The sequence below is a fragment of the Eurosta solidaginis genome, chromosome 1 (genome assembly GCF_040869045.1).
Source record: "Eurosta solidaginis isolate ZX-2024a chromosome 1, ASM4086904v1, whole genome shotgun sequence".
Taxonomy (NCBI): domain Eukaryota; kingdom Metazoa; phylum Arthropoda; class Insecta; order Diptera; family Tephritidae; genus Eurosta; species Eurosta solidaginis.
This window is the reverse complement of record NC_090319.1, coordinates 65,683,418-65,699,293: the sequence shown is the minus strand read 5'-3', so window position 1 is coordinate 65,699,293 and position 15,876 is coordinate 65,683,418. Positions and strand designations below refer to the sequence as shown.

Below are 15,876 nucleotides of genomic sequence, written 5' to 3'. Positions count from 1 at the left end.
TTCTTCGAATTGGAAAATTTATAGAAATGAAAAAGTGAGATAATTCAAAAACGAATACCGCTAAGCTAATGAAATTTGGTATGTGAATTGGTTTTATGACACAAAATACAAGTTTCAAAAAATTTTGGAATATAGGGTTGGCAACACTCACATTTATAAGAATATTTGGAAGTTTAACAAGCCGTAAGTAAAAGGCTGTTAAAGATATCACATTGAAATTTGGTAGAGAAACTATCCTTGATAAATAATATATACTAAGAGAAGATGATGAAAATCGACTAAGAACCACCCCCACTTTTATTTAAAATATTTTTAAAAGTGTCGTGTACGAATAAAATAAATTATATCTTTGCAAAAAGAGCTTTATACCAATGGTGTTGCATTTTGCAAGTGGAATTATAACAAGAAATAGGAAAAAAATAAAATTTTTGAAAATGAGCATGGCACCGCCCCTTTTATGTCACCCAATTTTCTATGTTTCGGAAGCATAACTTGAAGAAAAATTAACGGATCGTAATAAGATTGGGTGCATATTTTGACGAATATTAGCATCACTAAGCTGCTACTAAATAAATACACAACAACAGTAAAGCAGACACTTTTATGTAGAAGGCGACGAAGAGATAGCTCATCTCACACACACCCATGTAGTCATAAGCCGAAGTAGTTACTCACACATACATGCGCATATAACTGAAATTACCAAGCAGAAGATACAACAATTCTAGAAGGTGCAACGTCTAGACCTTTGGAGAAATATGCAGATCAGGTAACAGAGAATATAAAAGCAGCGCAAGCTTACGAATGACTAATCATTTTTGATTTAAGCATGCTATTAGTTATGAAGTGTAGTCTAATTAGAAGTACCCCCAAAGTAATCTGAATAAAGACCAATTTGCAATACTGAATATTGGAATGATTTATTCAACAGTTTGGTGATTCGAACGTTAGCAGAAGGTGCAATAATAATCAGGATTTCCCTAAATTCATTACAATATATTTTCCTTATAGCAGGAAATATTTCTAGTAAAACTGGACGGGATTGGTTAAAGACCACACCCACGGTTATATAAAAGATGTTAAAAAGGGTCGTAGAGTAGGCTTATAAGTTATATCTTACCGAAAAAAAGTTTTGTATCAATGATATTTCACTTACCAAGTTTTATTGTAAGAGGAAATGGGAAGACTTTTCTTTTTTATGGGCGGTGCCACGCCGCTATTCTGATAAAGCATTACACAATATTTCTAGAGCCTCAAAAAAAAATCCCCTGTAACAATATGCCAATGAAGACAAATTTGTTCACTTTCAAAGGTCTAGGGATATATCCCGCTTGGGGCCATTCGCTCAAATGGAGTCCACTTTGAAGTTCTATAGAAATGATTATATCATGCGTGAAGTACTTAAGTCATTAAGTGGTAGTTGTGCTGTTAAAGGTAGTAGTAGAAGTGGTAGTGGTGGTGGTAGTTGTAGGTAAAGTTGTATTGACAATGGGTATGGTAATGGCAGTGGTGGTGATAGTGGCTCTGGCAGTGGTAAGGTAATGATAGTGGAAACGGTACCGTTAGTGGTAATGCTGGTAGAAATGGCGTGGGCAACTTTAGTGGTTGCGTTGTGCTAATGGTAGAGGTAGAGGTAGTGGTAGTAGTTGTGGTAGTGGCGGTGGTAATGGTAGTGGCAGTCACAGTGATAGTAGAGGTTGTAGTGATAGTGGTAGTGGAACTGGTTGTGGCAATGGTAGCGGTGGAAGGTAAGGGCAGTCATAGCGGCGGTGGTTGTGGTAGAGGTAGTGACAATGTGTGTGGTGGTGGTGGTGGTTTTAGCAGTAGTGGTGGAAACAGTAGTGGTAGTAGCAGTAATAATAGTAGTGGGAATAGTATAGGTTGTGGTAGAGACAGGGAGTATGGTAGGAGCAGTGGTGGTGGTAGTGTTAGAGTTGTGATAATGGTAGTGGTAGTGATAGCGATACTTGTAAGAGAAGCAATAATTACTTGGAAGTAGTAATGGTGGTGGTAATGGAATTTATGATGGTAGAGGTAGTGGCGGAAGTTCTGAGAATGGTATTGGTACTGGAATGATGGTAGTAGTGTTATTGGCAATGAGAGAGGGTAGAGGGAAAGCAGATATGTAAGTGATAATGGTGGAAAAAAGGTGGTGGAAAAGGAGACTGGGTGAGAAATGGTGGAAAAGAATTCGAGGAACGAATAAGAGATGGAAGTGTGGAAAATTTGTAAATACAAGAATGCCAAAATTCGCGTAAAACGAAATCTGCCAGCTCTGCTGGTTTAACAAATAACACAAAAGTGCATTGAGAAATGCATTTGATTGATTTCTCGAACACTTCGTGAGCCTAAGTTTAACGAATAATGCTTCGCTATAAGCTGTAAAAGCATAAAACCCAATTTAAAGTCATAAACGCAGTCAAATTTTTACCAGAAACAATAAATAACCGAATGGTGGCGTTAGCAGTTATTTCGAAGCTTATAAAGAGTTGGAAACAGCAAAAAGGCGAAGCTAACCATTGCGCCTGCGCAAAAGCTTAACGCCATAAGTCAGCGTCACATGTGCACATGCGCAAGCTGAGCTTATACAATAACAACTGTGAATACATAGATCGCAACCAACAAAGCGGCAACGACAAAATTCAAAATAATTTTGCCGTAAAATTCAGTTGGTAATGTGCAACAGGCGACAACGGTAGGGGTTCGAGTATGGTGCGCTAAATATGAAATTGAAACAAAAAATTTTCAAAAAAAAATTAAAATCGATAAATATTTAAATGAGATACAGCACGTCTAATATTTTGTTTTTATAGATTGTGTATGCAAATAAAAAAATTTAAATTTCGATAAACTGCATTGTGTTTGTTAATGAATTTTTGATGGTTAAATATAGCTTGGAATTTACAACAACAAAAAATATAACGTGAAATATGCGGCCAAATTATAAAAAATGTTGACGGTGTAGTTAAAGTAGTTAAAAAAAAAAGGAATTTTAGTTGTGATTATTATGCTTGCTTTATGGTAATATAAAGCTGGTGAAAATAATAGTTGCTTATACAAGTGCGTTAAATTTTTTATGATTTTTTTTTGTTTGAGTTTTTACAACAACAAGTAAAACTAAAAACTAAGCGCGAAATTATAATAAACTTAAAAGTTTATTTGACTTTTAAATTGGCTAATTGCAAAGAAAATAGCAACAACATTGGTTGATCCATAGATTATTGCATCAAATAAATAAACAAAGTAAAATAAGTGAACAAACAAAAAAGCTGCAAAATTATTAAGCAAACAAGCTCGTTATAAATTATACCAAATTCGAAAAAAACACAAATAATAGAAATCACAGTTTAAGTGCTTAAAATAATCAACCAAGTTAAATTTAGCAGCAAATCACTTTCATTTTCATTGTCAACAACAAACAAATCGACTCAAACGCGCATCCAATGAAGGCCAAAATGAAGACCTCGTACATTCATTACACACACATATGCACATGACCAGCTTAAGAAATCAACAAACTACAAACTAAGCAGTTAAGCTTTTATCTAAAATTACCACATTGAATTTTGCTTTATTGGTCAGCCGGTTTGCAAAAAAAAAAAAAAAAAATTTGCTGCTTGGAAGTACCCAACAACAGCTGGCTAATTTAGTGTTGTGGATTTTCAAAGCAAAAAAGTGCAAAAATCTCACAAATCGCTTCCTGCAAAACAACATTTTCATTTGTCGTTTAATACTCTAACTCTATTCACTATTGAGTAATAGTGAAAATATTTTACAAAAAAAAAAAACACAAAACAAAAAAAAATACCATCAAAAAAATTGAACAACTTGTAGGAGCGCCAAGCAACTGTTAAAATTGCACAAAACGGCATCTTTTAAAACCCAGCTGAAGCTTTAGACAAAATGCGTTTTGTCACAACAAATTTACTGTTCATATGTGTTGGTAAGTAGCGTCTCCGGACGCATTTTCTTTTCTTATACTTTTTTTTTTTTTTGCTTTACTCCTACCTACTCTTACTACTGCCTTAAATGCAACAAGGCCCCAATTGTTGACTCAGGCGTAACACTTGGCTTACATAATTTTTTATTACTAAAGAAACCTCGAAAGTTAATAAAATGCAAAATTTACATATTTCGCTTTACACCCACATGTCAATCACACTCGCATACACTTTTGTGTGCGTTTAAGCGCCCGGTCTAGTTGTTTTCAATATTTTTGAGCTACTAAATAAAAAAATTTTGGAGCTAATAGCCTTTATTTGTCAAATTGTATTGCTTACCCAATAGCAGATGCAGTTTCAGGGCCAAATGTTACAAAGCGTCTCCAATAACCCTTTAGCTTTTCACTTCATAACAAAAGACTTAAGCAACGAACCTGCAGGTATATTTCACAGAAGCAATACGTGCAGACGTTGCTCCGCAATAACTTTGGTATATCTGCATGCATTTTAAGGAGTTTTTATCTCTCACTCTTCTTCCCCCGCTCTTCAACTCTCCTTTTTCGTCGTCCAGTCATTTGTTCTATATTCAACGTGGTCATATCAATTGTTCCCATTGTTGGGTTAGTACTATAAATGTGCTGATTTCCAGAATGTACCGGCTCAATATACAGCAAACAACTTTTAACATCGATAACATTCCGCGAATCCTACGGGAAGTACCTTAATTGCTACGAGTACAAGGACTTGAAATGGATGTATTTTTAGAGATATGAAGAATTGATTTTTTTAGAATCGTTCGTTCTTTTTAGCCTCCTAATATTTGATCATCTTACGATAGCCGTGAGTAAGGTTAGCTTGAACTGGACGGTCAATAAAGATCTCACATATAGTGAATATGTGCATATTGTTACCAGAATTTGTTTGACGACCAAACGGAAGAACCCGAATCAGGTGCCAGAATATATGTTATAGAATAACTACGTCCTCTTGGCAAATATTAGCAAACTTCTAGGACCCAGCTTAATTGCTGCCGCGAGATCTGGCAACTCTGCCGCCCCTAATAGCTGGAGCCTTCACCTGGCATGCGCAGGACACGAATACAGAACGTGCTCAAACGTTTCTTCCTGCAGCTAACACTCCCTGCACTTGCTGCTACTGACGAGGCTTAACTTATAAGCATGTGACGCCAGAAGGCAGTGTCCAGTCAGTATGCGCATAAGTCTTCTCTCTTCCGAGATATGAGCCACTTTTGCTTTGCACTTGATCTTAGAAATTTTGCGGCCTCGCGCTTTTGTCAACGCCCTTCCTGTTTGTTGGATCATATGCAACTCCTTTTGATTTCTCTCAAACCGATTGGGACGTCTATCGTCGACTCAGCGAGTGTTGCACCCTCCTTTGCCAACTCGTCGGCCTTTTCGTTACCTGCTATACCTTTATAACCGGGAACCTAGGCAAACGTGTATGGAGCGAAGTTTTTCCAAAGCTTCTTTGCGTTCCAAAGCACTTCTCGATGAAGTACTTTGTGAGGTTATTCCTTAATCGCAGCCTGACTATCAATAAATATATTGACGCAGCTGCAGCTTAAGCTCGCTTCCTCCAGAATTTCTGCTGCTTTCTTCACTGCTTTGATTCCCGCCTGAAAAACACTGCAGTAATCTGGCAGCCTGTAGGATCTACTTATTTCTGGGTCAACACAGTAAACAGCGGACTGAAACTCTTCCATTAATTTTAAACCATCCGTATACATGTGTGTAGTATGGCTCAGGCAAGGGACCACCATAACCGTAGGTACAGTTTCATATTTATTGATAAAAAAACGGGCAGAAAATAAATTTATTGCAATTTTTTTATACTCAGTTGAGCAGAGCTCACAGAATATATTAACTTTGATTGCATAACGGTTGGTAGTACAGGTATAAAGGAATCGAGATAGATATAGACTTCCATATATCAAAATCATCAGTATCGAAAAAAAATTTGATTGAGCCATGTCCGTCCGTCCGTCCCTCTGTCCGTTAACACGATAACTTGAGTAAATTTTGAGGTATCTTGATGAAATGTGGTATGTAGGTTTCTGGGCACTCATCTCAGATCACTGTTTAAAATGAACGATATCGGACTATAACCACGCCCACTTTTTCGATATCGAAAATTTCGAAAAATCGAAAAAGTGCGATAATTCATTACCAAAGGCGGGTAAAGCGATGAAACTTGGTAGGCGGATTGAACTTATGACGCAGAATAGAAAACTAGTAAAATTTGGGACAATGGGCGTGGCACCGCATACTTTTAAATGAAGGTAATTTAGAAGTTTTGCAAGCTGTAATTTGGCAGTCGTTGAAGATAATATGATGAAATTTGGCAGGAACGTTACTCTTATTACTTTATGTCTGCTAAATAAAAATTAGCAAAATCGGAGAACGACCACGCCCACTTTTTAAAAAAAAAATTTTTTTAATTCAAATTTTAAAGGAAAAGTTAATATCTTTACAGCATATAAGTAAATTATGCCAACATTCAACTCCAGTAATGATATGGTGCAACAAAACACAAAAATAAAAGAAAATTTCAAAATGGGCGTGGCTCCGCCCTTTTTCATTTAATTTGTCTAGGATGCTTTTAATGCCACAAGTCGAACAAAAATTAAACAATCCTTGTGAAATTTGGTAGAGGCTTAACTCCTAGGACGGTAACTGTTTTCTGTGAAAAAGGGCGAAATCGGTTGAAGCCACGCCCAGTTTTTATACACAGTCGACCGTCTGTCCTTCCGCTCGGCCTTTAACACGATAACTTGAGCAAAAATCGATATATCTTTACTAAACTCAGTTCACGTACTTATCTGAACTCACTTTGTATTGGTGTAAAAAATGGCCGAAATCCGAATATGACCACGCCCACTTTTTCGATATCGAAAATTACGAAAAATGAAAAAAATGCCATAGCTATATACCAAATACGAAAAAAGAAATGAAATATGGTAATTGTATTGGTCTATTGACGCAAAATATAACTTTAGAAAAAAACTTGGTAAAATGGGTGTGACACCTATCATATTAAAGAGAAGAAAATGAAAAAGTTTTGCAGGGCGAAATCAAAAGCCCTTGGAATCTTGGAAGGAATACTGTACGTGGTATTACATATATAAATAAATTAGCGGTACCCGACAGATGATGTTCTGGATCACCCTGGTCCACATTTTGGTAGATATCTCGAAAACGCCTTCACATATACAACTAAGGGCCACTCCCTTTTAAAACCCTCATTAATACCTTTAATTTGATACCCATATCGTACAAACACATTCTAGAGTCACCCCTGGTCCACGTTTATGGCGATATCTCGAAAAGGCGTCCACATATAGAACTAAGGAACACTCCTTTTTAAAATACACATTAACACCTTTCATTTTATACCCATATCGTACAAACAAATTCTAGTCACCCCTGGTCCACCTTCATGTCGATATCTCGAAAAGGCGTCCACCTATAGAACTAAGACCCACGCCCTTTTAAAATACTCATTAACACCTTTCATTTGATACCCATATCGTACAAACAAATTCTAGAGTCACCCCTGGTCCACCTTTATGTCGATATCACGAAAAGGCGTCCACCTATAGAACTAAGACCCACGCCCTTTTAAAATACTCATTAACACCTTTCATTTGATACCCATATCGTACAAACAAATTCTAGTGTCACCCCTGGTCCACCTTTATGGCGATATCTCGAAAAGGCGCCCACCTATAGAACTAAGGCCCACACCCTTTTAAAATACTCATTAACACCTTTCATTTGATACCCATATCGTACAAACAAATTCTAGTGTCACCCCTGGTCCACGTTTATGGCGATATCTCGAAAAGACATCCACATATAGAACTAAGGCCCACGCCCTCTTAAAATACTCATTAATACCTTTCATTTGATGCCCGTATCGTATAGACAAATTCTAGAGTCACTCCTGGTCGACGTTTATGGCGATATATCGAAAAGGCATCCACCTATAGAACCAAGCCCACGCCCTTTTAAAATACTCATTAACACCCTTTCAAACAAATTCTAGAGTCAGCCCTAGTCCACCTTTATGGCGATATCCCTAAATGGCGTCCGCCCATAGAACTATGGCCTACTCTCTCTTAAAATACTCTTTAATACCTTCCATTTGATACAATGTCATACAAACACATTCCAGGGTTACCCTAGGTTCCTTTTACAACATGGTGATTTCCCTTACTTTGTCTCCACAGCTCTCAACTAAGTATGTAATGTTCGGTTACACCCGAACTTAGCCTTCCTTACTTGTTATAAATTTAGCTTTATTGGCGCATATTCACACTTAAATAAAAGAGTTTTGCAATTTGCAAAAAGCTCGACTTAATTTAGAGCCATAAACTATGACTGTGGGCCATTATGTTGGTGGCTTTGTTTGATTGAAAGGAGAAAGCTGAAGAAATGTTGTCGTCACAATCAATTGGCGCTTAAACGTCTAGAAGATGCGTAAAATGTCAGGCTAACTATCCCTATTTCAAAACGTAGCTGATACCAATTGCGAACACAAAGAGATATCAAGTCTTCTTGGCGGAGGTCTTCCCTTACAGCTGTTTCCAAATATGGGTATCGATAGGAATACTTTCCTCTTCGTGCATTGACATAACATGGCGTAGCGGTTGGCATGACCATACATCGTCGACAGGACTTTTTTCTCGAACAGTCCAAAGAACCAATTGGAATAACTTAACAAAAACTGCAGATTAAGGTCGGTTTCTCTACTACAAATAAATTTGAAAAAAAAAAACGCAGAAAGTAGATATTTGAGTATCGAATGCACTAATTATCCTACTACGTTGGGTGGACCAAGGGAAGAACCATGTGATAGCCCTTGATTTTGTCAATTAGCACCAGTTAACGACTTTAGCTATGTTTACAGCTACTTTTAAAATAATCAATGTGAAGAGCTAAACTGAGTTTAACTTTACATTCTCGTGTGTTACTTGGGCTCGTATACCGGCAGCCCAGTAACCACCAGCGTATCAGACTCTCCAAAACAGACAGATTGTTTGATAATTGATTTATTTGAGAGATCAATGGTGTCGAGCTGCTTGGCCTAGATTACTTGCAAGAATCTTCGAACTAAAGAAATCGCACGATAAGTAGTTGCCTTTTATGAAGCCTTTTTTACTTCGAAATAGAGTTGGCAAATAACCGTGTACCTGTGATTTTGTCACAGCTACTTAAATATCACAGTACACTTCAGCGACAGTTTACAAGGAATATTCGTGACTGATTGCCTGTGACAGCATTTATTTCCCGCTGCCAATCACAGACTCAAACATAGCTCTCATCACAGGAACAAATCGCTTCTATGCTATGAACCAATACAATGAGCAAGTTACTTAAGCTGCGACTGAATAACAGTAGATGTCCCAAAAAAATTACGCAGAGATTATTATTCGCAAAACAATCCGCAGAGAAAAATATAAAACTGAGGTAATTCTATATGACAGCATGACACTGTTAATATGCGTCCAAAAATATCGAGAGAGGTTGCAAAAGACTCGCTTTTTGATCCCAGGACCACAAATCCGAAAGCGGAAATTCCAAATTTTGTTTCTGCCAAAAGATATTTCCAAAAAACCGCAAAATGACCCGGAGCGCTCCGAAACCGGGGGTAGAATCCATAGTATTTTTGCGCAGAACTCCTTTCTGCATTGGCGGCCTTCGGCCGCCCTTATAAAAAATTATCCCGGGGTTAGTCCAACACCGGTTTGGAGACCAAATCTATATCCGCGCAAAACACGTTTACCCACAGCTTTCCTTGTGGGTACATAAAATCATCAAAATTACAACAACCACATGGAAATTCTCAATTTTGTTTGGAAATATCTCCGGAGAGAAATAAAATTTCCAATTTCCGCTTTCGGATTCGTGATCCTGGGTCCAAAGCGCGTCTTTTGACACCTCTCGCGATATTTTTGGACGTTTTAGGAGTTGTACCCTAAAGTAAAAAATTTTCATTTTTCGCCTTCGGATTACTGTTGTTGAGGTCAATACGCGTCTTTTGACATCTCTCTCGATATTTTTGGACGCGTAATAGCAGTGTCATGCTGTCATATAGAATCACCAAAACTGATTCCTGTTGGGGTGTTATTTGTTTTTTTTTTTTTCAATCACAGTCACGGTTTAAAGCCCTATAAGCTTTAGATTGAACTCAAATTCAGACTACACAAGAAAACACAACAATGTAAGTGCATCAGCATTTCTAAATTTTTTTTTGTAAAAAAAATTTTAACAAAAAGAAAAAATCTCATAATAAAAAAAACAATAGCCAACAATCCAAGAGCAATAATATTGGTTGTAATAAAAACAATAATGGCATGAGGTGCCTACAAATGCGAACTACAAAAAACAAGCAGCAAATCAAAGAATAACAACAACAAAGAGATCGTGCGGAGACTGCTCTCTTTAAGGATTAGTTGCATAATTTTTTGCATGTTATTTACAAATTTAATGAGTTATTTTTTTTTATTTAATTTGTTTTTTGGTCCTGCCGTTTGTCGCTAGCTCTGTTACTTTGAACTTTGACTGCACTCGTAAAGCAAATCCTATTTTATGCGGTTCTAGTTTGATAAGCAGACGTCCGTCATGGTGTAGTGATTGTACGCTGGTCTAACTAACCAATAGTCGCAGAGTCTAGTGACAGCACAGAAATCATCAAAATACTTTAGGCATTTTTTGCTAAAAAAAAGGTCGCCATTAGGAGCTGCATCACGCTGGAACCCGCTTTGAAAAAATCCAAATTTTTTTTGTGATTTCTATAACTACAAACGATGCAATTGATTGTAGTGAAATTCATTTTTTTGTAGTTCTTATAGTTACTCCGAAAATATAATACATTGTGCGGAAACCAAGCAATTTAAGGAAATTTGGGCTTTTTCTTTTTGAAATACGTTTTAAATCGTTTGTAGTTTTTCATACGAAAAAAAATTTTTTTTTTGTCGACAGGTTTCGGAGATATCGCTAACGCATCTCAAAAAAACCAAGAACGCAGCAATTTGGAAGCACTAAAAGTACTTTTCCTATAACTACAAACGATGAAATTGATTCTAGTGAAATTAATTTTTTTGTAGTTCTTATAGTTACTCCGAAAATATAATACATTGTGCGGAAACCAAGCAATTTAAGTAGATTTGGTTTTTTTGTTTTTGAAATACGTTTTAAATCGTTTGTAGTTTTTCATAGGAAAAAAAATTTTTTTTTTGGTCAATAGGTTTCAGAGATATCGCTAACGCATCTCAAAAAAACCAAGAACGCAGCAATTTGGAAGCACTAAAAGTACTTTTCCTATAACTACAAACGATGAAATTGATTGTAGTGAAATTAATTTTTTTGTAGTTCTTATAGTTACTCCGAAAATATAATACATTGTGCGGAAACCAAGCAATTTAAGTAAATTTGTTTTTTTTGTTTTTGAAATACGTTTTAAATCGTTTGTAGTTTTTCATAGGAAAAACAATTTTTTTTTTGGTCCATAGGTTTCGGAGATATCGCTAACGCATCTCAAAAAAACCAAGAACGCAGCAATTTGGAAGCACTAAAAGTACTTTTCCTATAACTACAAACGATGAAATTGATTGTAGTGAAATTCATTTTTTTGTAGTTCTTATAGTTACTCCGAAAATATAATACATTGTGCGGAAACCAAGGAATTTAAGTAAATTTGGTTTTTTTGTTTTTGAAATACGTTTTAAATCGTTTGTAGTTTTTCATACAAAAAAAAAATTTTTTTTTTGGTCCACAGAATATAATTTGTGAGAAGGCTAAAACGATATTCACTACTCTGATTGAAAAGTCGCCAGGAACATCAACAGCAAGAAGGGAAGACTTCAAAGCAAGTAAGGGGTGGTTCGAGAATTTCAAAAAACGTACTGGTATTCATAGCGTTATAAGGCATGGTGAAGCAGCAAGCTCAGACGCTAAGGCTGCCGAGAGTTATGTAGGCGAATTCAAGAAGCTTGTGGATACTGAGGGTTACTTGCCCCAGCAGGTGTTTAATTGCGACGAAACGGGTCTTTTTTGGAAAAAGATGCCCAAGCGAACTTACATAACAGTAGAGGAGAAAGCAATGCCCGGCCATAAGCCAATGAAAGACCGCCTTACTCTGCTTCTTTGTTCCAATGCAAGTGGCGACTTGAAAATAAAACCGCTACTTGTCTATCATCCAGAGAATCCGAAACCTGTGGACCAAAAAAAAATTTATTTTTCGTATGAAAAACTACAAACGATTTAAAACGTATTTCAAAAAGAAAAAAACCAAATTTGCTTAAATTGCTTGGTTTCCGCACAATGTATTATATTTTCGTAGTAACTATAAGAACTAAAAAAAAATGAATTTCACTACGATCAATTTCGTCGTTTGTAGTTATAGGAAAAGTACTTTTAGTGCTTCCAAATTGCTGCGTTCTTGGTTTTTTTGAGATGCGTTAGCGATATCTCCGAAACCTGTGGACCAAAAAAAAAATTTTTTTCCTATGAAAAACTACAAACGATTTAAAACGTATTTCAGAAAGAAAAAACCCAAATTTGCTTAAATTGCTTGGTTTCCGCACAATGTATTATATTTTCTGAGTAACTATAAGAACTACAAAAAAATGAATTTCACTACAATCAATTTCATCGTTTGTAGTTATAGGAAAAGTACTTTTAGTGCTTCCAAATTGCTGCGTTCTTGGTTTTTCTGAGATGAGTTAGCGATATCTCCGAAACCTGTGGACCAAAAAAAAAATTTTTTTTCGTATGAAAAACTACAAACGATTTAAAACGTACAGTGGACCCTCGGTTAATGAACGCCCCGCATAACGAACATTTCGCATAACGAATACATTTTTTTGGGAAAAAAGTTTCGCTTTACGAACGAAGTCTCGCATAACAACCTAAACAGGGGAAACCCCGAATTCACATTATTGGGCTGTCTGCGTTTAGCTTTTGCTTCATAGTTCAGAATTTTGTTTTATTTTAGTGCAGAATTGTTCGTAAAATTAACAAGACGTGTTGAAACATACAAATTTTTTATTTTTAATTTTGCTTTTATAAAAATTGCAAAATAACTAACATAAAATGCCCTCAAAAAAAAAATTCGGAAAAGGAGAAAAATACAAGGACCAAAATAACTATTGAAATGAAACTCAAGATCATTCAAAAACATAAAGGAGGTTTGGGTGTGGCTGATTTAGGACGTGCGTTCAACTTGTCGAAATCAACGATTTCTACTATCCTCAAGAATCAGGACAAGCTTGAGGTGCTAAACGCTTCAAAGGGAGTATCAAGAGTTTCTTCGCAACGACCACAAATTCTCGATGATGTTGAAAGGTTGCTTTTGATATGGATTAACGAAAAGCAAATGCAAGCTGACACAATTTCGCAGAATATAATTTGTGAGAAGGCTAAAACGATATTCACTACTCTGATTGAAAAGTCGCCAGGAACATCAACAGCAAGAAGGGAAGACTTCAAAGCAAGTAAGGGGTGGTTCGAGAATTTCAAAAAACGTACTGGTATTCATAGCGTTATAAGGCATGGTGAAGCAGCAAGCTCAGACGCTAAGGCTGCCGAGAGTTATGTAGGCGAATTCAAGAAGCTTGTGGATACTGAGGGTTACTTGCCCCAGCAGGTGTTTAATTGCGACGAAACGGGTCTTTTTTGGAAAAAGATGCCCAAGCGAACTTACATAACAGTAGAGGAGAAAGCAATGCCCGGCCATAAGCCAATGAAAGACCGCCTTACTCTGCTTCTTTGTTCCAATGCAAGTGGCGACTTGAAAATAAAACCGCTACTTGTCTATCATTCAGAGAATCCACGTGCCTTCAAAAAGCATAATGTTGACAAGAGTAAGCTAAATGTCATGTGGAAGTCGAACAGTAAAGCTTGGGTGACACGTGTTCTTTTTACTGAGTGGATCAATAATGTTTTTGGCCCCTCTGTGCTGAAATATTTGATTGAGATGGATTTGCCTCTTCGTGTCCTGCTTATTATGGATAACGCTCCTTCACATCCACCAAGTTTACAAGATGAACTCATTGAAGAGTTTAAATTCATCAAAATTCACTTTTTGCCACCTAATACAACCCCATTGCTTCAGCCCATGGATCAGCAAGTGATTTCTAACTTCAAGAAGCTTTACACAAAAGAACTTTTCCAGCATTGCTTTGACGTGACTGAAAAAACAAATCTTACTCTAAAAGAGTTTTGGAAAGATCACTTCCACATTGTTGCCTGTCTCAAAATTATTGATAAGGCATGGAAAGGCGTTACTAAGAGAACACTCGAATCTTCCTGGAAAAATCTTTGGCCCGACCGCTTTGCCGAATGCACATTTGAAGGACTCGACGCAGTATCTACGGATCCAATAACCAACGAAATAATATTTTTGGCTGACCGTATTGGGCTAGAGGTGGATGGAAATGACATCGCTGAACTTGTGGCAGAGCACAGTGAAGATCTGACTACCGACGAGCTTATAGAATTGCAATGTGATTTACAACAAGATGTTAAGCAGCAAACTTTATCAGACGAGGAGATAACCGAAGAACAGCAACCGTCTAGTGCAATCAGAGAAATGCTCAAAGCATGGAAGTTTGTGGCATCATACGTTAAAAAGCATCACCCCAGTCAGACAGCGGCAGTATGTGCAACAGAATTATTCAACGATAATGCTGTGTCCCATTTTGAACAAATTTTGAAGGGACGTCAGAAACAAACGACTCTAGACAGTTTTTTGCTTAATGTAGATTAATAATGCTAGGTACTAGGTTTCTTTCAATAAAAATTCAAATTGAAACATATAAGACTGTATTTTTTTTCGACCTGGAACGCATTATTTTAGTTTACATTGATTCTTATAGGAATAATGGTTTTGCTTAACGAAAGTTTTGCATAACGAGCAAGATGCTAGAACCAATTGTGTACGTTAACCGAGGGTCCACTGTATTTCAAAAACAAAAAAACCAAATTTACTTAAATTGCTTGGTTTCCGCACAATGTATTATATTTTCGGAGTAACTATAAAAACTACAAAAAAATGAATTTCACTACAATCAATTTCATCGTTTGTAGTTATAGGAAAAGTACTTTTAGTGCTTCCAAATTGCTGCGTTCTTGGTTTTTTTAAGATGCGTTAGCGATATCTCCGAAACGTATGGACCAAAAAAAAAATGTTTTTTCATATGAAAAACTACAAACGATTTAAAACGTATTTCAGAAAGAAAAAACCCAAATTTGCTTAAATTGCTTGGTTTCCGCACAATGTATTATATTTTCGGAGTAACTATAAGAACTACAAAAAAATGAATTTCACTACAATCAATTTCATCGTTTGTAGTTATAGGAAAAGTACTTTTAGTGCTTCCAAATTGCTGCGTTCTTGGTTTTTTTGAGATGCGTTAGCGATATCTCCGAAACCTGTGGACCAAAAAAAAAATTTTTTTTCGTATGAAAAACTACAAACGATTTAAAACGTATTTCAAAAACAAAAAAACCAAATTTACTTAAATTGCTTGGTTTCCGCACAATGTATTATATTTTCGGAGTAACTATAAGAACTACAAAAAAATGAATTTCACTACAATCAATTTCATCGTTTGTAGTTATAGGAAAAGTACTTTTAGTGCTTCCAAATTGCTGCGTTCTTGGTTTTTTTGAGATGCGTTAGCGATATCTCCGAAACCTATGGACCAAAAAAAAAATTTTTTTTCCTATGAAAAACTACAAACGATTTAAAACGTATTTCAAAAACAAAAAAACCAAATTTACTTAAATTGCTTGGTTTCCGCACAATGTATTATATTTTCGGAGTAACTATAAGAACTACAAAAAAATGAATTTCACTACAATCAATTTCATCGTTTGTAGTTATAGGAAAAGTACTTTTAGTGCTTCCA

The 15,876-nt window shown here is 36.2% G+C and overlaps 1 pseudogene; it reads left to right on the top strand.

Annotated features, from left to right (window-relative positions):
• Positions 1–2,507: 2,507 nt before the first annotated feature.
• Positions 2,508–15,876, top strand: part of LOC137234026 (serine proteinase stubble-like) — a 159,603-nt pseudogene continuing 146,234 nt past the window's right edge.